This window comes from Crinia signifera, chromosome 3, assembly GCF_055691185.1.
Source record: "Crinia signifera chromosome 3, ASM5569118v1, whole genome shotgun sequence".
In the NCBI taxonomy this organism is placed as follows: Eukaryota; Metazoa; Chordata; class Amphibia; order Anura; family Myobatrachidae; genus Crinia; species Crinia signifera.
Genome location: NC_139219.1, coordinates 115,876,867 through 115,904,220, shown reverse-complemented (window position 1 = coordinate 115,904,220; position 27,354 = coordinate 115,876,867). Strand labels below are relative to the sequence as shown.

At 47.9% G+C, this 27,354-nt stretch overlaps 1 protein-coding gene and 1 long non-coding RNA gene across 4 annotated transcripts in view; one reads left to right on the top strand and one right to left on the bottom strand.

Moving 5' to 3' along the window:
• The window catches only part of KMO (kynurenine 3-monooxygenase), a 744,737-nt gene that overhangs the window by 615,739 nt on the left and 101,644 nt on the right, over positions 1-27,354 (top strand). The window lies entirely within an intron of this gene.
• On the bottom strand, positions 1,355-22,113 carry LOC146063729 (uncharacterized). The gene is made up of 3 exons (XR_014471648.1): positions 21,927-22,113; positions 9,179-9,222; positions 1,355-1,381 (listed from the first exon to the last, which is right to left on the bottom strand). It is a non-coding gene; the product is annotated as an uncharacterized LOC146063729 (long non-coding RNA).

Below are 27,354 nucleotides of genomic sequence, written 5' to 3'. Positions count from 1 at the left end.
TTTATCTCCACATATCCAAGCGGAGTCAGCAAAGAGCAGTTTGTTGATCCCTCTGAGCAGGATACAGGCTATGGTCAATATACAGCGTACAGTAACTATACAGTCTGTGGATTACAGTATTTGCCAACTAAGTAAGGTCAGTCAGTGTTAACATATGGAAAGCTAACTGACAGGAATCGAGTGAGAAAACCTTACAGCATTCAGACACTCCTTACCTTTCTGCAAATATATCTGTTAGAAGTTACCTCAGGAACGCAGTGGCTCTTGCATATAAGTATTATACTACATAAAAGAGACTAACTGTTACATATTCAGCCAGCGCAGTGTATCCTAAGGGAGACTCATTTATGCTTGTCCGTTTCACACAGTGCAGCGTACTGACAGGCAGTGTATCTTCCATTTAACTGTATGTAAACAGAGTAGCTGAATTGAACTCTAATTAACACAGCACAGACTCCAGGAAGACATATAAGCCTGCTACTTTGAACATATAGCTTACAGCTTGTAATTCTGACAGGAAAGGAAACAACTGAGGCCTGTTGCCAGGGTAACCAGGGAAACACTGCTGTAGCTATAGAACTGCTTCATAGATCCGTGCTTACTGTCATTAAATTGTTTCACGAATTATAACTCGCCCAAGTAGAACAGACAGAGAACTCAGACAGTTTAGACAACTTGGAGGAAGTTTATTCATTATATCCATCTGCAAGTAAAGAGAAGAGCTAGACCCGGTTCACTGAGCCAGGAGGCGCTCCTCTGAATCTGCATACAGCTTGAAAGTTTACACTGAGTAATTTATAGCAACATCCTGAGTGGACAGGATAAGTACAAGTTACAGTGCATCTATACAAGATACCAGTTGGAGTACAAATATTTTGTGATTAGCCGTATACTACAGGGAAGTTAAACGCTGATCAAAACTATCTTGGCAAGGAGGTTAGCATAATCTGGGACTCCGAGACTCATTAACTGATTGAACTTGGCACCTCCTTGCTAGATATACAGACTGTACAAGTACCCTTGTAGAGTATCGATTTACCGTATGCTGGTTGGTACCATATCTTAAAATAATATGGGTCCAGTTGTGGGAATATAAAGATTCATTTGTGTTATCATAGAGTTAATAGATAAACTTTAACAGGTCATTGAAAACTTTTGTGAAATTGGTAGTATTCTATATCGCTGGTACGCACTTAGTGTAATTTTATCAGTATCCTGTTACTTTTCTTCATCACATAAAGTGTTACAACTACATGTATATAAATATATGTATTGCAAATATATTCATCGGTTATATAAATAAACGTTTCATGATACACAACCGTGACTATACTTACCGAAGAAAAATTCTGGAAGTCGTCCGGGAGAGAGACAATAGAACCTGAAAGAAAGAAAAAGGTAAAGAAGCATTAATACTGAGGTTAGGATATTACAAGGAATTGATTTGGCGTCTACGAACAGGATACAACCAGACAATAACAATCTAAGTAAAGGCGAAATGGCAGAATCTGACACACCAAATCCAAAGTCAACGAAAAGAAGGGTTCTTCCGTCTCCGGAGAGCGTAACTGTGAGAAAGAGGGGGGAGATGGCAGAATATTCCCCTATTACCATGCCATATTATGTCGGTGCTCCATGGCTGCCCTCATACTCGGGAAACAAACGCATGGCAGGAACAACAACCTTCAGGGATTTTAAGGACAGAATGCAATCCATGTTGGACATGTGCCACGTGAGCAACGATCAACAAGTACAGATTTTATTAGGACAGTTGAAAGGGCCAGCAAGAAGGGAGGTAAAGGCATGGAAAAGAGAACGGAAAGTGACAGTACAGGACATCTTTAAAAAATTGGCTAGTATATTCGACGCACGAACACCTGCAGATTTAAAAGGACATTTGTATTCAAGGAAACAAAAGCCACAAGAATCTTTAAGAGACTTCGCCCTAGCATTACAAGAAGCTTCACACGCTATTCAGGCAGTCGAGCCGGGCGATAAGGAACAAGAGAACGAGACCTTGATCAATCTTTTTGTGGAAGGGGCCAGGGAGAAAGCGGTACGTGCTCAACTCCGGATGTGGAGGAAGCAAAACCCAGGCGGCACCTTCTCCAAATTCAAAGAAGCTATATTCCAAATACTGGGCTTAAATCAGTGCGATGAGGAAGAGGGGCACATAACCACAGATACAGAAGAAGAGGATGAGGATGAAGAAGAAGTAGCCCCTAAGACGCTTCCCCGCAGTAAGAAAGGAGCAATGACTCAACAAGTACAGTCCAGCCGGGACATCTCCGGACCACTGGCAGACAAATTAGACATTCTTACGAAAAGTCTGGCGGAAATGGGCAGAGAGCTAAAAGACCTCCGACAAGAACAAGCACTGTTAAGACGGGGAGGGGAGAATACAGGACAACGGGGTCAAGGGCGGACACGATGGACAACGACGTCTGGGAGAGGGCGACGGGCCACCGATAGATTCGACTCCCACGGGAGCCCAATTTGCAGACGCTGCAGTAAGAGCGGACATATCGAGCGATTTTGCATGGAGGAAGATTTAAACGGGGAAGACCCGAGGTCACGGACCTACCCTCGGGAGAACACCCCTCAGTAGGTCCAAATTCTCCGTCATGGTGGTCTCGTTATGTTGGATCGTGTCCACATGTGAACATTCTGGTAAACAACGTGGAAATCCCCGCCCTGTTGGACACTGGATCCCAAGTTACCACCATTCGCCTCACTGAATTCGAAAAGTATTGGCCCAGAGAAGAAATATTGACTCCTCCTGAGAACTGGATTCAATTGCTAGCCAGTAATGGGCAAGAGATCGAATACTGCGGATATTGGGAGGCTGAATTGACAGTTGGAAAAGCACGGTTGCCACACCAAGGTTGTTTAATCACCAACGGATCCAATGAACAGTTGCCCCCGATTATATTGGGGATGAATGCACTAAAACACTGTCCCGAGGAACTGGTGGAGTCGCTCAAGGAGGAAATGAATAAGGCAAACAGGGAAGAACGAAAGGCGTTGATACAAACAGTTCGATGGCTCAAAGGAGTGGAGAGTTTCACCAATGAGCAAGGGGAGATCGGCAAAGCAAGGATTAGTGATAGGACCCTGGTCCTTCTCAAACCAAATTCTGAAGTAATGCTACAGTGCAAAGCTCGGTTTGGGATAGGAGGAAAAGATTACGAAGCTATCATTGAACCTCATGATCCAGACGGCCAATCCCCCTTTGCGGTGGCGAGAGCAGTGACCAGAGTACACCAAGGTCAAGTCTTTGTAAGAGTGCTTAACCCTCATAGTTTCCCCATTAAATTGTATAAAAACTGTCCGGTGGCCCGGTTGACGGACGTGAGTTTCGAAGACGTCTTTGAAGGAAAAGCATTTGTGGCTCCCCAACAAGCTGAGAAGGTATCCTCCGCCAAAGAAACAGAAGAGAATCGGTGGTGGGATAACCTACAGGTGGGAGATTCCTGGACCACACCGGAACAGAAAGAAGGGGTGTTGCGAGTGGTGAAGGAGCACTCACAAGCATTTAGTCAATCTCCCTCGGATTTCGGGACAGCTAAAAATGTAGTTCATTACATTCCAACCGGAGATCATCCCCCCATCAAGGAGCGACATCGTCCTTTGGCGCCTGCATTATACCAGCCAGTGCGAGAAATGCTAACAGAAATGAAGCAGGCTGGCGTAATAAGAGAGAGTCACAGTCCCTGGGCGGCCCCCATTGTATTGGTTCGTAAGAAAAATGGCACCTTGAGATTTTGTGTGGACTATAGGAAACTAAACAATGTGACCCACAAGGATGCCTATCCGCTGCCCAGGATAGAGGAATCATTGACAGCATTAAAGACCGCTCAGTACTTCTCAACGTTGGACCTCACAAGCGGGTATTGGCAAATCCCAGTCGCCCCAGAACATCGGGAAAAGACGGCCTTTACTACGCCTATGGGGTTGTTTGAGTTCGAACGGATGCCCTTCGGCCTATGTAATGCCCCTGCGACCTTCCAAAGACTAATGGAACACTGTTTGGGCCATCAAAATTTCGAAATAATTCTCCTATACCTGGATGATGTAATTATATTTTCGAGAACATATGAAGATCATCTAGAACATTTGAGAGAGGTGTTCACCCAACTGATTACGACTGGTCTCAAGCTAAACCCAGCCAAGTGCCATCTGCTGAAACCGGAGGTACAATATCTAGGACACATAGTGAGTGCCAAAGGAATCCACCCCGATCCGGAGAAGATCCAGGCTGTAACCGAGTGGCCAGTTCCAAAAACAGTTAAAGATGTCAGAAGTTTTTTAGGCTTCGCGAGCTATTACCGGAGGTTTGTCCATCATTTTGCCAAGATAGCTGCCCCTCTGCATGCCTTACTTAGAGGCCGATCTGGATCAGAGAGAAGGGGGAATACCTCAGTCGAGTGGACCGAACAACAACAGGTGGCCTTCGAACAGCTGAAAACTTCTCTAGTGAATGCCCCTCTGCTCGCATATCCCGACTATGAACAACCTTTCTGCGTATACACCGATGCCAGCAACACCGGTTTAGGGGCGGTCTTAGCACAGGTGCAAAACGGCCAAGAGAAGGTCATCGCATATGCCAGCCGGGGCCTGCGAAAAACTGAACGAAACCCAGAGAACTATAGTGCGTTCAAGCTTGAACTATTGGCAGTCATTTGGGCCGTCACCGAAAAATTCAGGAGTTACCTTACGGCTGCCTCCTTCACCATCATAACTGATAATAATCCCTTGGCTCATTTGGACAATGCACATCTAGGCGCTTTGGAACAACGCTGGATGTCAAGGTTGGCGAACTTCCGATACACCATCAAATACCGCAGTGGGAAGTCTAATACCAATGCCGACGCGTTATCACGCCTGCCGAACGTGACACTCCCAGAGCAGGAAGACGAAAATGAGAGGATCGAGATACCGGCTTTTGTCCCAAGACCCCAAAGAAGTCGCAGGAAAGTGGGACATTCGAATCCTCTTACCGTGACAAGGGAAGAGACGCCAGACAAAGGGCCTACGGTAGATTGGCAGAGAGTACAGCAGGAGGATCCCATTATAAAGGAATTGCTCCGGATCATCCATTCAGGACAAAAACTGTCCAAACAGCAGCGGATACAAGCACCCCCAGAGTTGATCAAACTTCTCCGGCAGCAAGATCGACTGCAGGTGAAGGAAGGATTACTTGTCCGGCTGCGGTGTGATCCTAGCACGCATGTTAAAGTAACTCAAATTGTCATACCCAGACACCAGAATCGGACCGTCCTGCAAGCCTACCATGACCACTCAGGCCATTTCGGAGTCAGCAAAACAGAAGCCATCTTGAGAGATAGGTTCTTCTGGGTAGGCATGAAAGAGGACGTCGCGAGATGGTGCCAAGACTGCGTGGCATGTTCTTTGAAGAGACAACCAGATCCGAGACAGCGAGATCCGTTATGTCCCATCACAACCCAACGGCCATTGGAGTTGGTGGCCCTAGATCACGTGAAATTGGAGACTAGTGCCAGTGGGATTGAGTATGCCCTGACTATCACTGACCACTTTACTAAACTCCTGGTTGCAGTCCCGGTAAAAGATCTAACAGCAAGAACTACGGCAAGGATGCTCCTTAAGCATTTCATTCAGCCATATGGAACCCCAGAACAAGTCCTTACAGACCGTGGGCCCGCCTTTGAAGCTCAGCTATTTCAGGAATTGTGTGCAATGTACGGATGCAAGAAAATTCGGACAACAGCCTATCATCCACAGACGAACGGACTGTGTGAGAAGGCTAATCAAACCATCATCGGGATGCTTACGAAGCTTTCAAGAGAACAACGGACTCAGTGGCCAAGCCTATTACCTCATCTTACGTACCTCTACAATAACGTCAACCACTGCTCTACCGGTTACACGCCTTTCTACCTCATGTTTGGGCGAGAGGGGAGCCTACCAAAAGACTCAGAACTTTATCCCAACCTTGAAGAAACTGACAAAGGGGTCAGTCATTGGACTGAGAAACATCAACAACAAATGAAAATCGTCAGAGAGATAGTAGATGACCGAATGAAGGCAGTGCACAAACGGCAGCAGAGAAATTATGACATCGGTCGTATTGAGAGACCATTACAGAAAGGCGATAAAGTATGGCGGCGACAGAATCGCAGGAAAAGTAAACTGGACCCTAGGTGGGAAACGCAGCCCTACACCATTACGGGAATTCCAACCAATGACTTCCACGCTTACCAAATCCAGCAGGATCAGAACGGCCCATTCATTCATGTACCCCGAGAGCAGTTGAAACTGTGTACGGCCACATCAGATCCATGGTGGGTCGAAGAGACACTAGAGATCACAGACAACCGTCTCTCAGAATGTGAATTCACGCCCGATCCTGCAGAAATGTGTATGCTCCTGTGTGGTCCACACTTCAGAATTGGAAGCCAATTTGGATCAAGTGCAGTGGAATTAGATCAAGAAGAAGAGGAAAGTCAGATTCTGCCGAGAGAGCGACCAGTCCGAAGCACCAGGGGCATAGTACCCATACGCTACCGTACGTAGACTTCCCGTGGAATGCCGGTGACCGGTGCGGGGCATTGCGCTGGTCCACCAAAAGGTGTGACCCCCTGAGGCTGGGTGGTCCCGGAGCGGTCGAGGTCCTGAAGAGAAATTATAAACGGAGAACCCTTCATCCGGATACTGACACTCTATCGGGAGATGAAAAAGACTATCCCTTCAGTTCATTAGAGGTTATAGTCAGCCCAGATTGTTGCATGGGGACATGCAATATTCCAGCCGGGAAGAATGTAATATCCTGCGTAAATAATGTTATGCTTAGAGTAGTATTTACATACTGTGGGCCTGTGATGCCCTAGTTTCTTGTTTTATTGTAAGATATGGTTGCTGTGTACCTATATACCACCTCCATAGGGGACATTACATGTTTCATGGACATATATAAAGATGCCTTCACAGAAGGCAATAGAGACTCTCATAGAAAGCAGTGTGTTTATTATTTATTTTATGCACTGAAGTTCCCTGGAGGGGAATGCCCTTACAGAGTTAAAATGCCCTGTACAGAGGGGATCAAAGACAACAATAAATCTCTGTGTAATAAAGTTTTACAGCACGCGCTGAGAGCGGGAAGCTGGAGGCTCGCGTGCTGCTGGGTTATAAATAGAACACAGCTGATAACGGAGGGGAGAGTTACCTCAGGGAAGAAGGAGTTAAGACTGCAGAGCTGGGCAGCAGGAGGTCGGAGGCTGTGCTGTGACACAGGGTCTGAGTGACAGGACGGAGGCAGATAAGAGACGGAGCAAGAGGGCTGATCAGGAGTGATGCAGCATTGGAGTAACAGCTACCGAGGCAGAGATTGGGGAAACCTGGAACCGAGTGACATAGATGGGGAGTGGTGAGTGATAAACCCACCCACACAGCAGCATAGCACATCTCCAGCACGGCCTCTATCTCAGTCACAGCCACTCACAGAGCCTTACTACGCAGTGACAGTTCAGCCTAAACACAGCCCTTACCCGCCCAGCACCATATAGGGAGCCATTTACCTCAGCCCTGACAGCTCACATTGTACAGCTACATAGCAGCCCAAGCAGAGAGGGAGAGAGTGGAAGACGAACTAGTAAAGTGATATAAAATTGCCAGCTATATTGTGTTCAGTGTGAACTCCATTGCATTCAGTCTCAGGCACTGCTGATGTTCATAAGGCTGCCAGAACTCCACAGGCGAAGTGTTCCAGGGTGCATGTTATACAAGCAATAAACAGCTACCTAAGCAGCGAGTTCAATCCCTTCCCTATCACTCACAGAAGCACTCAGTGTAGCCCTAGACAGTTTATCTCCACATATCCAAGCGGAGTCAGCAAAGAGCAGTTTGTTGATCCCTCTGAGCAGGATACAGGCTATGGTCAATATACAGCGTACAGTAACTATACAGTCTGTGGATTACAGTATTTGCCAACTAAGTAAGGTCAGTCAGTGTTAACATATGGAAAGCTAACTGACAGGAATCGAGTGAGAAAACCTTACAGCATTCAGACACTCCTTACCTTTCTGCAAATATATCTGTTAGAAGTTACCTCAGGAACGCAGTGGCTCTTGCATATAAGTATTATACTACATAAAAGAGACTAACTGTTACATATTCAGCCAGCGCAGTGTATCCTAAGGGAGACTCATTTATGCTTGTCCGTTTCACACAGTGCAGCGTACTGACAGGCAGTGTATCTTCCATTTAACTGTATGTAAACAGAGTAGCTGAATTGAACTCTAATTAACACAGCACAGACTCCAGGAAGACATATAAGCCTGCTACTTTGAACATATAGCTTACAGCTTGTAATTCTGACAGGAAAGGAAACAACTGAGGCCTGTTGCCAGGGTAACCAGGGAAACACTGCTGTAGCTATAGAACTGCTTCATAGATCCGTGCTTACTGTCATTAAATTGTTTCACGAATTATAACTCGCCCAAGTAGAACAGACAGAGAACTCAGACAGTTTAGACAACTTGGAGGAAGTTTATTCATTATATCCATCTGCAAGTAAAGAGAAGAGCTAGACCCGGTTCACTGAGCCAGGAGGCGCTCCTCTGAATCTGCATACAGCTTGAAAGTTTACACTGAGTAATTTATAGCAACATCCTGAGTGGACAGGATAAGTACAAGTTACAGTGCATCTATACAAGATACCAGTTGGAGTACAAATATTTTGTGATTAGCCGTATACTACAGGGAAGTTAAACGCTGATCAAAACTATCTTGGCAAGGAGGTTAGCATAATCTGGGACTCCGAGACTCATTAACTGATTGAACTTGGCACCTCCTTGCTAGATATACAGACTGTACAAGTACCCTTGTAGAGTATCGATTTACCGTATGCTGGTTGGTACCATATCTTAAAATAATATGGGTCCAGTTGTGGGAATATAAAGATTCATTTGTGTTATCATAGAGTTAATAGATAAACTTTAACAGGTCATTGAAAACTTTTGTGAAATTGGTAGTATTCTATATCGCTGGTACGCACTTAGTGTAATTTTATCAGTATCCTGTTACTTTTCTTCATCACATAAAGTGTTACAACTACATGTATATAAATATATGTATTGCAAATATATTCATCGGTTATATAAATAAACGTTTCATGATACACAACCGTGACTATACTTACCGAAGAAAAATTCTGGAAGTCGTCCGGGAGAGAGACAATAGAACCTGAAAGAAAGAAAAAGGTAAAGAAGCATTAATACTGAGGTTAGGATATTACATGTGTATGTTCGATTAAGGTTATAGGCTGCAGGGCATGTGTGTATGGCAGTGTTTTTAAACCACTGTGTGCCCCCAGATCTAGTGATGTCCAACAGTTTGCAGCCACCACCACTTCAACTGTTATTTACTGGTCTCGTCTTTTCATGTAAAGGGCAAATTTTATTTTTGTTACCTGTGGGGACCAGTGTGATTGTTTTATATATCGGGGCCAATAGGTTTGTTTTTATTATCTGTGGGAACCAAAGTGCTTTGCCCTGTGGGGATCTCATGGTGTGCCTTGGCAATTTAAAAATCTTATTTAGTGTGCCGCAAGGTAAAAAGGTTGAAAATCACTGGTGTATGGTTAAAGTTATAGGCTGCAGGGTAGGTGTTTGAATAGGTATATAGGCTGCAGGGCGTGTTTGTATGGTTAGGGTAATATGCTGTGATGTGTGTGTATGGTTACGGTTATAGGCTGCAGGGTGTGTGTGTATGGTTAGGGTTATAGGCTAGTGTGTGTGTATGGATAGGGTTATAGGCTGGGTTGTGTGTGTATGGTTAGGGTTATAGGCTGCGGGGGGGCATGTTTGGTTAGGGATATAGGCTGGGGTGTGTGTGTATGGTTAGGGTTATAGGCTGCGGGGGGTGTATGGTTAGGGTTATAGGCTGCGGGGTGTGTGTGTATGGTTAGGGTTATAGGCTGCGGGGTGTATGTGTGTATGGTTAGTGTTATAGACTGTGGGGTGTGTGCATGGTTAGGGTTATAGGCTGCAGGGTGTGTGTATAGTTAGTGTTATAGGCTGCAGGGTGTGTGCATGGTTAGTGTCATAGGCTGTAGGGTGTGTATGGTTAAGTTAATAGGCTGCGGGGGGGTGTATGGTTAGGGTTACAGGCTGCGGTTGTGTGTGTATGGTTAGGGTTACAGGCTGCAGGGTGTGTGTATGGTTAGAGTTATAGGCTGTGGGTGTGTGTGTATGGTTAGGGTTATAGGCTGCAGGGTGTGTGTATGGTTAGGGTTATAGGCTGCGGGGTGTGTGTATGGTTAGGCTAATAGTCTGCGTGGTGTGTGTATGGTTAGGGTTATAGGCTGCGGGGTGTGTGTATGATTAGGGTTATAGGCTGTGGGGTGTGTGTATGGTTAAGGTTATAGGCTGCGGGGTGTGTGTGTATAGTTAGGGTTATAGGCTGCAGGGTGTGTGTATGGTTAGGGTTATATGCTGCGGGTTGTATGTGTATGGTTAGGGTTACATGCTGTGGGGTGTGTATATGGTTAGGGTTATAGGCTGCAGGGTGTGTGTATGGGTAGGGTTATATGCTGCGGTGTGTGTGTATGGTTAGGGTTATAGGCTGCGGGGTGTGTGTGTGGTTAGGGTTATAGTCTGCGGGGTGTGTGTATGGGTAGGGTTATAGGCTGCGGGGTGTGTGTGTTCGATTAAGGTTATAGGCTGCAGGGTGTGTGTGTATGGTTAGGGTTATAGGCTGCAGGGCGTGTGTGTATGGTTAGGGTTATAGGCTGCAGGGTGTGTGTATGGTTAGGGTTATAGGCTGCAGGGTGTGTGTATGGTTAGAGTTATAGGCTGTGGGTGTGTGTGTATGGTTAGGGTTATAGGCTGCAGGGTGTGTATATGGTTAGGGTTATAGGCTGCAGGGTGTGTGTATGGTTAGGGTTATAGGCTGTGAGGTGTGTGTGTATGGGTAGGGTTATATGCTGCGGTGTGTGTGTATGGTTAGGGTTATAGGCTGCGGGGTGTGTGCATGGTTAGTGTCATAGGCTGTAGGGTGTGTATGGTTAAGTTAATAGGCTGCGGGGGGGTGTATGGTTAGGGTTACAGGCTGCGGTTGTGTGTGTGTATGGTTAGGGTTACAGGCTGCAGGGTGTGTGTATGGTTAGAGTTATAGGCTGTGGGTGTGTGTGTATGGTTAGGGTTATAGGCTGCAGGGTGTGTGTATGGTTAGGGTTATAGGCTGCGGGGTGTGTGTATGGTTAGGCTAATAGTCTGCGTGGTGTGTGTATGGTTAGGGTTATAGGCTGCGGGGTGTGTGTATGATTAGGGTTATAGGCTGTGGGGTGTGTGTATGGTTAAGGTTATAGGCTGCGGGGTGTGTGTGTATGGTTAGGGTTATAGGCTGTGGGGTGTGTATATGGTTAGGGTTATAGGCTGCAGGGTGTGTGTATGGTTAGGGTTATATGCTGCGGGGTGTATGTGTATGGTTAGGGTTACAGGCTGTGGAGTATGTGTATGGTTAGGGTTATATGCTGCGGAGAGTGTGTGTGTATGGTTAGGGTTATAGGCTGCAGGGTGTGTGTATGGTTAGAGTTATAGGCTGTGGGTGTGTGTGTATGGTTAGGGTTATAGGCTGCAGGGTGTGTGTATGGTTAGGGTTATAGGCTGCAGGGTGTGTGTATGGTTAGGCTAATAGTCTGCGTGGTGTGTGTAGGGTTAGGGTTATAGGCTGCGGGGTGTGTGTATGATTAGGGTAATAGGCTGTGGGGTGTGTGTATGGTTAAGGTTATAGGCTGCGGGGTGTGTGTGTATAGTTAGGGTTATAGGCTGCAGGGTGTGTGTATGGTTAGGGTTATAGGCTGCGGGTTGTATTTGTATGGTTAGGGTTACATGCTGTGGGGTGTGTATATGGTTAGGGTTATAGGCTGCAGGGTGTGTGTATGGTTAGGGTTATAGGCTGTGAGGTGTGTGTGTATGGGTAGGGTTATATGCTGCGGTGTGTGTGTATGGTTAGGGTTATAGGCTGCGGGGTGTGTGTGTGGTTAGGGTTATAGTCTGCGGGGTGTGTGTATGGGTAGGGTTATAGGCTGCGGGGTGTGTGTGTTCGATTAAGGTTATAGGCTGCAGGGTGTGTGTGTATGGTTAGGGTTATAGGCTGCAGGGCGTGTGTGTATGGTTAGCCTAACCATACACACACGCCCTGCAGCCTATAACCCTAACCAGGTTAGGGTTATAGGCTGTAGGGTGTGTGTATGGTTAGTGTTATAGGCTGCGGGGTGTGTGTATGTTTAGGGTTATAGGCTGCAGTGTGTGTATGGTTAGGGTAATAGGCTGCGGGGTGTGTGTATGGTTAGGGTTATAGGCTGTGGGGTGTGTATATGGTTAGGGTTATAGGCTGCAGGGTGTGTGTATGGTTAGGGTTATAGGCTGCGGGTGTGTGTGTATGGGTAGGGTTATAGGCTGGGTTGTGTGTATATGGTTAGGGTTATAGGCTGCGGGGTGTGTGTATGGTTACGGTTATAGGCTGCGGGGTGTGTGTATGGGTAGGGTTATAGGCTGCAGGGTGTGTGTATGGTTAGGGTTATAGGCTGCGGGTGTGTGTGTATGGGTAGGGTTATAGGCTGGGTTGTGTGTATATGGTTAGGGTTATAGGCTGCGGGGTGTGTGTATGGTTACGGTTATAGGCTGCGGGGTGTGTGTATGGTTAGGGTTATAGGCTGCGGGGTGTGTATGTTCGATTAAGGTTATAGGCTGCAGGGCATGTGTGTATGGCAGTGTTTTTCAACCACTGTGTGCCCCCAGATCTAGTGATGTCCAACAGTTTGCAGCCACCACCACTTCAACTGTTATTTACTGGTCTCGTCTTTTCATGTAAAGGGCAAATTTTATTTTTGTTACCTGTGGGGACCAGTGTGATTGTTTTATATATCGGGGCCAATAGGTTTGTTTTTATTATCTGTGGGAACCAAAGTGCTTTGCCCTGTGGGGATCTCATGGTGTGCCTTGGCAATTTAAAAATCTTATTTAGTGTGCCGCAAGGTAAAAAGGTTGAAAATCACTGGTGTATGGTTAAAATTATAGGCTGCAGGGTAGGTGTTTGAATAGGTATATAGGCTGCAGGGTGTGTTTGTATGGTTAGGGTAATATGCTGTGATGTGTGTGTATGGTTACGGTTATAGGCTGCAGGGTGTGTGTGTATGGTTAGGGTTATAGGCTAGTGTGTGTGTATGGATAGGGTTATAGGCTGGGTTGTGTGTGTATGGTTAGGGTTATAGGCTGCGGGGGGGCATGTATGGTTAGGGATATAGGCTGGGGTGTGTGTGTATGGTTAGGGTTATAGGCTGCGGGGGGTGTATGGTTAGGGTTATAGGCTGCGGGGGGTGTATGGTTAGGGTCAGTGGCGTAACTAATAATTGTGCGCCCCCCTGCCGAAAATGCAGGGGGGCGCCCCCCCCCCCCTAAAAAAAACAAAAAAAAAAACAAGCAGCGTGGAGCCGTGGCGCGCGGGGGGGGGAGGGAGGGAGGGAAGGGGATTGAGGGGAGAGAGCGTGTGTGTGTGTGTATGTGTGTGTTTGTGTGCGTGTGTGTTTTACCTTGGGCCGCATCCGTCCGCGCCGGGTCCCGGCTCTCCCGGCTACTGCTGCTAACGAAAGTGACACTTGGAAAATGGCTGCCCCCATACAGCAGACGAAAAACTGTCTGCGGTATGGGGGCAGCCATTTTCCAAGTGTCACTTTTTGTATCAGTGAGAGAGCAGCGCTGCGGCAATAGCCGGGAGAGCTGGGACCCGGACGGTGCGCACACACACAGACAGGCAGGCAGACAGTGACTGTCGTCCCGCAGCCCCCCGGCGCCCACATACCCTCAGCGCCTCCCCGCCACGGCGGGGGCTGCGGGACGGTAGTTACGCCAGTGGTTAGGGTTATAGGCTGCTCAGGGTGTATGGTTAGGGTTATAGGCTGCGCGGTGTGTATGGTTAGGGTTATAGGCTGCGGGGTGTGTGTGTATGGTTAGGGTTATAGGCTGCGGGGTGTATGTGTGTATGGTTAGTGTTATAGACTGTGGGGTGTGTGCATGGTTAGGGTTATAGGCTGCAGGGTGTGTGTATAGTTAGTGTTATAGGCTGCAGGGTGTGTGCATGGTTAGTGTCATAGGCTGCGGGGGGTGTATGGTTAGGGTTATAGGCTGCGGGGGGTGTATGGTTAGGGTTATAGGCTGCTCAGGGTGTATGGTTAGGGTTATAGGCTGCGGGGGGGTGTATGGTTAGGGTTACAGGCAGGGTTATAGGCTGCAGGGTGTGTGTATGGTTAGGGTTATAGGCTGCGGGGTGTGTGTATGGTTAGGCTAATAGTCTGCGTGGTGTGTGTATGGTTAGGGTTATAGGCTGCGGGGTGTGTGTATGATTAGGGTTATAGGCTGTGGGGTGTGTGTATGGTTAAGGTTATAGGCTGCGGGGTGTGTGTGTATAGTTAGGGTTATAGGCTGCAGGGTGTGTGTATGGTTAAGGTTATATGCTGCGGGTTGTATGTGTATGGTTAGGGTTACATGCTGTGGGGTGTGTATATGGTTAGGGTTATAGGCTGCAGGGTGTGTGTATGGGTAGGGTTATATGCTGCGGTGTGTGTGTATGGTTAGGGATATAGGCTGCGGGGTGTGTGTGTGGTTAGGGTTATAGTCTGCGGGGTGTGTGTATGGGTAGGGTTATAGGCTGCGGGGTGTGTGTGTTCGATTAAGGTTATAGGCTGCAGGGTGTGTGTGTATGGTTAGGGTTATAGGCTGCAGGGCGTGTGTGTATGGTTAGGGTTATAGGCTGTAGGGTGTGTGTATGGTTAGTGTTATAGGCTGCGGGGTGTGTGTATGTTTAGGGTTATAGGCTGCAGTGTGTGTATGGTTAGGGTAATAGGCTGTGGGGTGTGTGTATGGTTAGGGTTATAGGCTGTGGGGTGTGTATATGGTTAGGGTTATAGGCTGCAGGGTGTGTGTATGGTTAGGGTTATAGTCTGCGAGGTGTGTGTGTATGGGTAGGGTTATAGGCTGGGTTGTGTGTATATGGTTAGGGTTATAGGCTGCGGGGTGTGTGTATGGTTACGGTTATAGGCTGCGGGGTGTGTGTATGGGTAGGGTTATAGGCTGCGGGGTGTGTATGTTCGATTAAGGTTATAGGCTGCAGGGCATGTGTGTATGGCAGTGTTTTTCAACCACTGTGTGCCCCCAGATCTAGTGATGTCCAACAGTTTGCAGCCACCACCACTTCAACTGTTATTTACTGGTCTCGTCTTTTCATGTAAAGGGCAAATTTTATTTTTGTTACCTGTGGGGACCAGTGTGATTGTTTTATATATCGGGGCCAATAGGTTTGTTTTTATTATCTGTGGGAACCAAAGTGCTTTGCCCTGTGGGGATCTCATGGTGTGCCTTGGCAATTTAAAAATCTTATTTAGTGTGCCGCAAGGTAAAAAGGTTGAAAATCACTGGTGTATGGTTAAAGTTATAGGCTGCAGGGTAGGTGTTTGAATAGGTATATAGGCTGCAGGGCGTGTTTGTATGGTTAGGGTAATATGCTGTGATGTGTGTGTATGGTTACGGTTATAGGCTGCAGGGTGTGTGTGTATGGTTAGGGTTATAGGCTAGTGTGTGTGTATGGATAGGGTTATAGGCTGGGTTGTGTGTGTATGGTTAGGGTTATAGGCTGCGGGGGGGCATGTATGGTTAGGGATATAGGCTGGGGTGTGTGTGTATGGTTAGGGTTATAGGCTGCGGGGGGTGTATGGTTAGGGTTATAGGCTGCGGGGTGTGTGTGTATGGTTAGGGTTATAGGCTGCGGGGTGTATGTGTGTATGGTTAGTGTTATAGACTGTGGGGTGTGTGCATGGTTAGGGTTATAGGCTGCAGGGTGTGTGTATAGTTAGTGTTATAGGCTGCAGGGTGTGTGCATGGTTAGTGTCATAGGCTGTAGGGTGTGTATGGTTAAGTTAATAGGCTGCGGGGGGGTGTATGGTTAGGGTTACAGGCTGCGGTTGTGTGTGTGTATGGTTAGGGTTACAGGCTGCAGGGTGTGTGTATGGTTAGAGTTATAGGCTGTGGGTGTGTGTGTATGGTTAGGGTTATAGGCTGCAGGGTGTGTGTATGGTTAGGGTTATAGGCTGCGGGGTGTGTGTATGGTTAGGCTAATAGTCTGCGTGGTGTGTGTATGGTTAGGGTTATAGGCTGCGGGGTGTGTGTATGATTAGGGTTATAGGCTGTGGGGTGTGTGTATGGTTAAGGTTATAGGCTGCGGGGTGTGTGTGTATAGTTAGGGTTATAGGCTGCAGGGTGTGTGTATGGTTAGGGTTATATGCTGCGGGTTGTATGTGTATGGTTAGGGTTACATGCTGTGGGGTGTGTATATGGTTAGGGTTATAGGCTGCAGGGTGTGTGTATGGGTAGGGTTATATGCTGCGGTGTGTGTGTATGGTTAGGGTTATAGGCTGCGGGGTGTGTGTGTGGTTAGGGTTATAGTCTGCGGGGTGTGTGTATGGGTAGGGTTATAGGCTGCGGGGTGTGTGTGTTCGATTAAGGTTATAGGCTGCAGGGTGTGTGTGTATGGTTAGGGTTATAGGCTGCAGGGCGTGTGTGTATGGTTAGGGTTATAGGCTGCAGGGTGTGTGTATGGTTAGGGTTATAGGCTGCAGGGTGTGTGTATGGTTAGAGTTATAGGCTGTGGGTGTGTGTGTATGGTTAGGGTTATAGGCTGCAGGGTGTGTATATGGTTAGGGTTATAGGCTGCAGGGTGTGTGTATGGTTAGGGTTATAGGCTGTGAGGTGTGTGTGTATGGGTAGGGTTATATGCTGCGGTGTGTGTGTATGGTTAGGGTTATAGGCTGCGGGGTGTGTGCATGGTTAGTGTCATAGGCTGTAGGGTGTGTATGGTTAAGTTAATAGGCTGCGGGGGGGTGTATGGTTAGGGTTACAGGCTGCGGTTGTGTGTGTGTATGGTTAGGGTTACAGGCTGCAGGGTGTGTGTATGGTTAGAGTTATAGGCTGTGGGTGTGTGTGTATGGTTAGGGTTATAGGCTGCAGGGTGTGTGTATGGTTAGGGTTATAGGCTGCGGGGTGTGTGTATGGTTAGGCTAATAGTCTGCGTGGTGTGTGTATGGTTAGGGTTATAGGCTGCGGGGTGTGTGTATGATTAGGGTTATAGGCTGTGGGGTGTGTGTATGGTTAAGGTTATAGGCTGCGGGGTGTGTGTGTATGGTTAGGGTTATAGGCTGTGGGGTGTGTATATGGTTAGGGTTATAGGCTGCAGGGTGTGTGTATGGTTAGGGTTATATGCTGCGGGGTGTATGTGTATGGTTAGGGTTACAGGCTGTGGAGTATGTGTATGGTTAGGGTTATATGCTGCGGAGAGTGTGTGTGTATGGTTAGGGTTATAGGCTGCAGGGTGTGTGTATGGTTAGAGTTATAGGCTGTGGGTGTGTGTGTATGGTTAGGGTTATAGGCTGCAGGGTGTGTGTATGGTTAGGGTTATAGGCTGCAGGGTGTGTGTATGGTTAGGCTAATAGTCTGCGTGGTGTGTGTAGGGTTAGGGTTATAGGCTGCGGGGTGTGTGTATGATTAGGGTTATAGGCTGTGGGGTGTGTGTATGGTTAAGGTTATAGGCTGCGGGGTGTGTGTGTATAGTTAGGGTTATAGGCTGCAGGGTGTGTGTATGGTTAGGGTTATAGGCTGCGGGTTGTATTTGTATGGTTAGGGTTACATGCTGTGGGGTGTGTATATGGTTAGGGTTATAGGCTGCAGGGTGTGTGTATGGTTAGGGTTATAGGCTGTGAGGTGTGTGTGTATGGGTAAGGTTATATGCTGCGGTGTGTGTGTATGGTTAGGGTTATAGGCTGCGGGGTGTGTGTGTGGTTAGGGTTATAGTCTGCGGGGTGTGTGTATGGGTAGGGTTATAGGCTGCGGGGTGTGTGTGTTCGATTAAGGTTATAGGCTGCAGGGTGTGTGTGTATGGTTAGGGTTATAGGCTGCAGGGCGTGTGTGTATGGTTAGCCTAACCATACACACACGCCCTGCAGCCTATAACCCTAACCAGGTTAGGGTTATAGGCTGTAGGGTGTGTGTATGGTTAGTGTTATAGGCTGCGGGGTGTGTGTATGTTTAGGGTTATAGGCTGCAGTGTGTGTATGGTTAGGGTAATAGGCTGCGGGGTGTGTGTATGGTTAGGGTTATAGGCTGTGGGGTGTGTATATGGTTAGGGTTATAGGCTGCAGGGTGTGTGTATGGTTAGGGTTATAGGCTGCGGGTGTGTGTGTATGGGTAGGGTTATAGGCTGGGTTGTGTGTATATGGTTAGGGTTATAGGCTGCGGGGTGTGTGTATGGTTACGGTTATAGGCTGCGGGGTGTGTGTATGGGTAGGGTTATAGGCTGCGGGGTGTGTGTATGGTTAGGGTTATAGGCTGCGGGTGTGTGTGTATGGGTAGGGTTATAGGCTGGGTTGTGTGTATATGGTTAGGGTTATAGGCTGCGGGGTGTGTGTATGGTTACGGTTATAGGCTGCGGGGTGTGTGTATGGTTAGGGTTATAGGCTGCGGGGTGTGTATGTTCGATTAAGGTTATAGGCTGCAGGGCATGTGTGTATGGCAGTGTTTTTCAACCACTGTGTGCCCCCAGATCTAGTGATGTCCAACAGTTTGCAGCCACCACCACTTCAACTGTTATTTACTGGTCTCGTCTTTTCATGTAAAGGGCAAATTTTATTTTTGTTACCTGTGGGGACCAGTGTGATTGTTTTATATATCGGGGCCAATAGGTTTGTTTTTATTATCTGTGGGAACCAAAGTGCTTTGCCCTGTGGGGATCTCATGGTGTGCCTTGGCAATTTAAAAATCTTATTTAGTGTGCCGCAAGGTAAAAAGGTTGAAAATCACTGGTGTATGGTTAAAGTTATAGGCTGCAGGGTAGGTGTTTGAATAGGTATATAGGCTGCAGGGTGTGTTTGTATGGTTAGGGTAATATGCTGTGATGTGTGTGTATGGTTACGGTTATAGGCTGCAGGGTGTGTGTGTATGGTTAGGGTTATAGGCTAGTGTGTGTGTATGGATAGGGTTATAGGCTGGGTTGTGTGTGTATGGTTAGGGTTATAGGCTGCGGGGGGGCATGTATGGTTAGGGATATAGGCTGGGGTGTGTGTGTATGGTTAGGGTTATAGGCTGCGGGGGGTGTATGGTTAGGGTTATAGGCTGCGGGGGGTGTATGGTTAGGGTTATAGGCTGCTCAGGGTGTATGGTTAGGGTTATAGGCTGCGCGGTGTGTATGGTTAGGGTTATAGGCTGCGGGGTGTGTGTGTATGGTTAGGGTTATAGGCTGCGGGGTGTATGTGTGTATGGTTAGTGTTATAGACTGTGGGGTGTGTGCATGGTTAGGGTTATAGGCTGCAGGGTGTGTGTATAGTTAGTGTTATAGGCTGCAGGGTGTGTGCATGGTTAGTGTCATAGGCTGCGGGGGGTGTATGGTTAGGGTTATAGGCTGCGGGGGGTGTATAGTTAGGGTTATAGGCTGCTCATGGTGTATGGTTAGGGTTATAGGCTGCGGGGGGGTGTATGGTTAGGGTTACAGGCTGCGGTTGTGTGTGTGTATGGTTAGGGTTATAGGCTGTGGGTGTGTGTGTATGGTTAGGGTTATAGGCTGCGTGGTGTGTGTATGGTTAGGGTTATAGGCTGCGGGGTGTGTGTATGGTTAGAGTTATAGGCTGTGGGTGTGTGTGTATGGTTAGGGTTATAGGCTGCGTGGTGTGTGTATGGTTAGGGTTATAGGCTGCGGGGTGTGTGTATGATTAGGGTTATAGGCTGTGGGGTGTGTGTATGGTTAAGGTTATAGGCTGCGGGGTGTGTGTGTATAGTTAGGGTTATAGGCTGCAGGGTGTGTGTATGGTTAAGGTTATATGCTGCGGGTTGTATGTGTATGGTTAGGGTTACATGCTGTGGGGTGTGTATATGGTTAGGGTTATAGGCTGCAGGGTGTGTGTATGGGTAGGGTTATATGCTGCGGTGTGTGTGTATGGTTAGGGTTATAGTCTGCGGGGTGTGTGTATGGGTAGGGTTATAGGCTGCGGGGTGTGTGTGTTCGATTAAGGTTATAGGCTGCAGGGTGTGTGTGTATGGTTAGGGTTATAGGCTGCAGGGCGTGTGTGTATGGTTAGGGTTATAGGCTGTAGGGTGTGTGTATGGTTAGTGTTATAGGCTGCGGGGTGTGTGTATGTTTAGGGTTATAGGCTGCAGTGTGTGTATGGTTAGGGTAATAGGCTGCGGGGTGTGTGTATGGTTAGGGTTATAGGCTGTGGGGTGTGTATATGGTTAGGGTTATAGGCTGCAGGGTGTGTGTATGGTTAGGGTTATAGGCTGCGGGTGTGTGTGTATGGGTAGGGTTATAGGCTAGGTTGTGTGTATATGGTTAGGGTTATAGGCTGCGGGGTGTGTGTATGGTTACGGTTATAGGCTGCGGGGTGTGTGTATGGGTAGGGTTATAGGCTGCAGGGTGTGTGTATGGTTAGGGTTATAGGCTGCGGGTGTGTGTGTATGGGTAGGGTTATAGGCTGGGTTGTGTGTATATGGTTAGGGTTATAGGCTGCGGGGTGTGTGTATGGTTACGGTTATAGGCTGCGGGGTGTGTGTATGGTTAGGGTTATAGGCTGCGGGGTGTGTATGTTCGATTAAGGTTATAGGCTGCAGGGCATGTGTGTATGGCAGTGTTTTTCAACCACTGTGTGCCCCCAGATCTAGTGATGTCCAACAGTTTGCAGCCACCACCACTTCAACTGTTATTTACTGGTCTCGTCTTTTCATGTAAAGGGCAAATTTTATTTTTGTTACCTGTGGGGACCAGTGTGATTGTTTTATATATCGGGGCCAAAAGGTTTGTTTTTATTATCTGTGGGAACCAAAGTGCTTTGCCCTGTGGGGATCTCATGGTGTGCCTTGGCAATTTAAAAATCTTATTTAGTGTGCCGCAAGGTAAAAAGGTTGAAAATCACTGGTGTATGGTTAAAGTTATAGGCTGCAGGGTAGGTGTTTGAATAGGTATATAGGCTGCAGGGTGTGTTTGTATGGTTAGGGTAATATGCTGTGATGTGTGTGTATGGTTACGGTTATAGGCTGCAGGGTGTGTGTGTATGGTTAGGGTTATAGGCTAGTGTGTGTGTATGGATAGGGTTATAGGCTGGGTTGTGTGTGTATGGTTAGGGTTATAGGCTGCAGGGGGGCATGTATGGTTAGGGATATAGGCTGGGGTGTGTGTGTATGGTTAGGGTTATAGGCTGCGGGGGGTGTATGGTTAGGGTTATAGGCTGTGGGGGGTGTATGGTTAGGGTTATAGGCTGCTCAAGGTGTATGGTTAGGGTTATAGGCTGCGCGGTGTGTATGGTTAGGGTTATAGGCTGCGGTTTTTTTTTTTTTCTGCTATGTACGGCGCTGCGGACACTTTGCGGCGCCTTATAAATAAACGTACTACTACTACATGTGTGTATGGTTAGTGTTATAGACTGTGGGGTGTGTGCATGGTTAGGGTTATAGGCTGCAGGGTGTGTGTATAGTTAGTGTTATAGGCTGCAGGGTGTGTGCATGGTTAGTGTCATAGGCTGTAGGGTGTGTATGGTTAAGTTAATAGGCTGCGGGGGGTGTATGGTTAGGGTTACAGGCTGCGGTTGTGTGTGTGTATGGTTAGGGTTACAGGCTGCGGGTGGGTGTGTATGGTTAAGGTTATAGGCTGCACTGTGTTTATTGTTAGGGTTATAGGCTGTGGGGTGTGTATGGTTAGGGTTAGAGGCTGCACGGTGTGTATGGTTATGGTTAGAGGCTGCACGGTGTGTATGGTTAGGGTTATAGGCTGCGGGTGTGTATGGTTAGGGTTAGAGGCTGCGCGGTGTGTATGGGTAGGGATATAGGCTGTGGAATGTGTATGTAGTAGCTACTAACCTGGCCCACTGTGCTTCAAAGGAGGCTGCTTCTGGGGGACAATCTGGATGATTCACCGCTCTGCTACTCTTCATTCATCCTGTCCGGACCTTTGGTTCCAGGTTTCCTGCAGCCTTCTTCCCCCTCCTCCGCTCTTCAGTGCACTCTCCTGAGCTTCCCAACCTTCTGCTGCTCGCACCGCGCGGTTGTCCTCGTCTGCCGAGGACCGTGCGAGGGAGACAAGGGGTTAGGAAGAGGTAATGAGTGCCGCTGAGCTGCTGATATCAAGCTGGATGGGGACTGGGGGAGGGTGACAAGGGGACAGGGAGCAAGTGCCGCTGAGCGGCTGATCGAGACCGCTATATATATATATATATATATATATATATATATATATATATAATTATGTAGTGTATCTGCTGTATGACACACACACACACAGTGAGTGTGCATAACACACTGGAAGTATATGTAGTGTATCTGCTGCATCTCTATCACACACACATATGCACAGTGTACATATGCAAAACACAAAGTATATGTAGTGGATCTGCTGTATCATCACACACAGGGGTAGATTTATTATAGCGGCGCTAAGAGCGAGGCGAAGCAGGAGGGGACACCGTCAAAATCTACTAAGATCTTGCCGCCGAAGCGGGGGAGCATTAACTCCCCCCTCCAGCGATGTCCCCTCCAGCTGACAGCGCGTCAGTTAACACTGACGCGCTGTCTGCTTCTCCCGGCCGGCTGGACTGCGCATGCGCGGGATCTCGCTACTCACGCGAGATCCCAGCGCAGCTCAGAGCCAGCAGCAGGGCCAGCGCTGTCCCTGCTGTAGGCATAGGGCATCCCCGCCTGCAGCTGTCGAAGTCGATAGCTTCTGGCGTCGGAACGGTCAGCGATGCTAATCGTTCATAAATTAGATATGCAGTATGCGCCCTGTACTAAAACTAGTACATGCGCTATGACGCCATCCCCCCACCGCCGCTGGTACAGCACCCGCACAGCGGGTGTGATAGATCAGGGGAAGCGCTATATAAGGCACGGGGATAGCGCATATACCCTTGATCGTCAGATCATAATTCTACCCCACAGTGAATGTACATATGCAATCAACACGCACACTGGACTGCTGTGTAATAACACACACACACACACAGTGTATGTAAGCCATGTAAGTATCACAAATGCTCCATATGCTACACGGTGCCTGTAGAATGTGTGCAGTAATGGAGACAGACCCCCTCCCAGCCATTGAGCCACCGCCGGGCCTCCTCTCCCCTCACAGCCCCGGGCTGTCACTCACCCTGCACGCCACTTGCCGTCCCTCTGTGGCCGCGTCCGTAGCGACTGAGGAGCAGGGATGAGTCACTGGGTGATAGCTGCACAATGGGACAGGGGGAGGAAGCAGGAGCCGCTGATTGGGGACCGGGGGAGGGAGATTGGGGACCAGGGGAATGAGACAAATGGACAGGGGGAGGGAGCAAGCAAGTGCCGCTGAGCCTCCCTCCTCTGCTGAGTGGCTGGTGCCATCTCTGCTGCTGTGTCTCAAAAAATTGGACAGCTGAGCCATCGCTCAGCTGTCCTGTCCTTCCATTGGGTGCAGACAGCTGTCAATTGAGGCAGCTGTTAATTGAGGCAGCGGGGAACCCAGAGCTCAGAGTAGCACAGAGGCACACTGCCACACAGATTTCAATGCATCCAGCCCCGCAGACCCCATTTGCGCTGGCAACCTCGGGGTCTGCACAGTAGCTCCGCCACTGAGGTCACCTCATCAGCAGTCTCAGCACTCTTCTTCCTGTGGATTCTGCAGAGCCCTCGCATCTCCGTCGGCCATCTTGGTACACCCAAGTGAGGCCTCTGTCTGTACTCCCCCTGCTGGCGCACTGCGCATGCGCAACAAGTTGAAATCTCCTATCTCTATAATGGGGGACGTTTCACTAAATTTAAAAAAAAAACTGTACCTATCTGAAAAATCTAAACCCCAAAAGGCACTACACTGGGACAATATCTACCTAATAAAACAAACCCCAAGTCTCAATTGTTCCTCTACCCTGAGTTATGCCTTCCCAAAAAAAAGCCTCATAGACTAACATGGGTGACAAGTGGTCATTTCTGAAGTGTAAGAAAAAAACTGACAGTTGGAAGTTTAGATCGCTCCCAATTGTTCAATATTTTGCCCTGAAATTTGGCATGCAGCACCGGTTGACGATTCTACGCATACATGCCAAATTTCAGCTCAGTACATCCAGTCACTTTTGAGGTGTAGTCCCTCAAACACCATGCCCCCATCCAAAAAGTTCCCTATGGGAAAAATCAGTTTGTTGCATTCAGCCTTAATATAAGGGCACTACTGTGCCCTTATAATATATATATACATGTCCGTCCAGCTGATCTCCTTCTCCGACATCCCTGGGTTTGCGGTGTTTGACGTCCCCTGCCTGCCGTCCAGCAAGCCAGCTTGGCGGCTTCCCTGGTGGTCGATTCCTGCCGTGTGTCCCCGGATATCGTGAGCAGCTTTGCTTTGGCTTTATGCTATTGTCGTGTGGTAACCAGCCCAGAGTGTCATTTTATATGGTACTAGTCTCTTGACTATTTTACCTGGGATATTGTGTGTCCAATAAATTTTACATCGTTTAATGCACCATGAAGCGCACCTTCTCTATTTTCTCCTAGAGAGATATATATATATATATATATATACTGTATATTGGGGGTTGCGGGTGACACTCACTACAAAAGTCCATTAAAGCTGGGGTGTTCACTCAATAATCCTCGTGAAAGGACAATATGAATACATGGGCGCCATCTTCTCCGGCAGTAGCCGGTTGCTCAGGACGGAAGTATTGGGCATTGCTAGGCAATGACCCAAACTTCCGCTCCCAGCCGCGTCAGCCAAGCGGCTGGCGTCACACGCCACTGGGCAGTGAATTTGAAATATAAGGCCGGCGTCAGCTGGACAGAGACGCCTGTTATAGTTCTGTCTGCCATTCTTGTATTCAGAGTGTTCCCAGTTCCAGCAACGTCACCCTACTGTGTCCTGTGTACAGTCCAGTCTTGTGCCTGCTCCTGCTGCAGTGTTGCTTTCATCCTGTCAGTCCGATCAGAGGAACTTCTGCGCTGGTCTCCGCTCTCCATCTATAGAGAAAAGTAAGGAGTTGCCCTCCATTTTTATTTATTGGTATCATCACTTTTGCATTGTTGCATGCCTGGTTTTGTGGTTTTCCTAAACTCTGGTTCCATCTTGTGTATTGTTACATATATTATATTTTCTGGTACCACCTTGAAGCATTGTTGCTTCCCCTGGGTCTAGTGGGGCTTGCCTCCAGACTCCTGTCTGTATCCCTGAGTCATTGGGGTATCCCGTTCCAGACTTTGTCTTAGTTAGCGTTACCTCTTGCCATCTTGCCGCCTCGACAGATGCGTTGACCTACGTAAGACCGGGGGCGGAGCCAGCATAACCAGCTCTGTTGAACGCGGCTGTTATAGGTGAAGCCTAGCACCGCACGCATCTGCCGACCACGGCTAGAGGCAACAGAGTTAGGGTTCTGGTTCGGTGCTATTCCCCAGAGTCGCAACACTTGCAAAGGTCTGCTAAAAGAGGAGTGCCGGTCTACATGAGAGCATTCTGTCCCTCCTGGAGAGGGTTATGTTGTGAAGTATGCTGTATTTATTTTCAGTTTCTTATATAGCGCAGCAGATTCCATTGAGCTTTACAATTGCATACCTCCCAACATGACAGAATTCTTTATTTCTGGACTTCCCTATTAATTTATGATTGCTGTCACCTGTTTTCAACAGGTTAATGGATAAGAAAGGTGTTTCACTACAGGTGATGGTAATCATAAATTAAGAGAAAAGTCCAGGAACAGAGCATTTTGTCCCTCCTGCAAAGGGTCATGTTGGGAGGTATGCAATTGTAGACAGTGATAGAACAAACTGGTTAACAACAGACAGACATGGAAGTAAGAGAGCCCTGCTGCAAGATTACAATCTATAGGGACATTGAAGATGTAGATAGATGCCACTGCATCATCCACCTTCTTCCAACTTACACTCAGAGGCTAAAGTCTACAAAGCTGGCAGTCCGGTCGGTCAAAAGTTGGACAAGCGAGTCAAAACAAACACTCCAGGCCTGCTTAGACTGCATGGACTGGAGGGTCTTCGAAGCCTCTGCCTCTAATCTAGACAAGCTAGCAGATGTAGTGATGGCCTATGTCCGCTTCTGCGAGAGCCTGTGCGTACCAACAAAAAACGACCGATCCTTCAGCAACAACAAGCCTTGGCTTGGCAGTCAACTAAGGAAGCTCTGCTGAGCCAAGGAGGAGGCAGACAGTACCAGGCCAGGAACTCCCTGAATCGACAAATCAAGCTAGCAAAAAAGCAATACGCCAACAAGGCGAACAACCTCTCGGCCAACGACCCTGCGGTGGTCTGGAAAAGCATGCAAGTCATCACCAGCTACAAGAATGCCCCTAGGCCGGCTGAAATGCACCAGGAACTGGTGATCGAGCTGAACACGTTCTACTGCATATTTGATAGGAGCCCCCAAACTCCAGCCCTCTCCCTGACCAGAGTAAAACTGCTCTACCACCTCTTCCCCCTGGACCCCTCTCCCAGGCCCTCCAGGTGGACAAAGAAGAGGTTGAAGCCTTGTTCAAAAGGGGCAAACCAAGAAAGGCTGCAGGCCCTGATGGAGTGTCCCCTTCCACCCTAAAGTCCTGTGCGGCGAAGCTCGCCCCCATCTTTGCTACAATCTTCAATACAAGAAATTATTTGACAGGTGGATGCACAATAAAATCAAGTGCAGCTATACCCAAATTCACAACGGTAGAAACACCAGAAACTACCAGAAAGATATAGACAATTTAGGAATGGTTTGTGAATAAGATGGATAGCGCTCAAGATAGCTATATTCAGAGATCAATCAAACCTCAGGTAGTAATACCATACCACATACACCTTGTTTTACTGGATGATCATATGGCTGGTGCACATAGGTCCCTTTTTCTTCCCCTATTTAAACAAGCAGGGGAGACACAATAGAACAGGACATAGTGCAGATCAATAATATAAAAAGGGGTTTAATACAACAATTGCACTTACAATAAAGTGACTCATATAAAAGCATGAGACAAGCAATCCTCGTGGCAAAGCAGCATACAGATGTTAAGGATAGAAGTCCTCTCAATCTGGGTTCACCGGTCCGGAATCGGATAGCCACAGTTCAAGGTCCAACTTCTGCCGAGATGTACCACTTGCGGGATATGCCAGTCCAAAGCATAAAAGATGGCACACTTAACGCATTTCGGAATCTACGTTCCTTCTTCAGAAGCATGCCAAACAGTCTTAGAGCTCAGGTATATATACCTGCAAGTAAATTTACACAGCTGGACCTTTGCGCCGCTAATCGGCGTACAGCTTCCGGGTTCCCCCTGAAAACATGGCG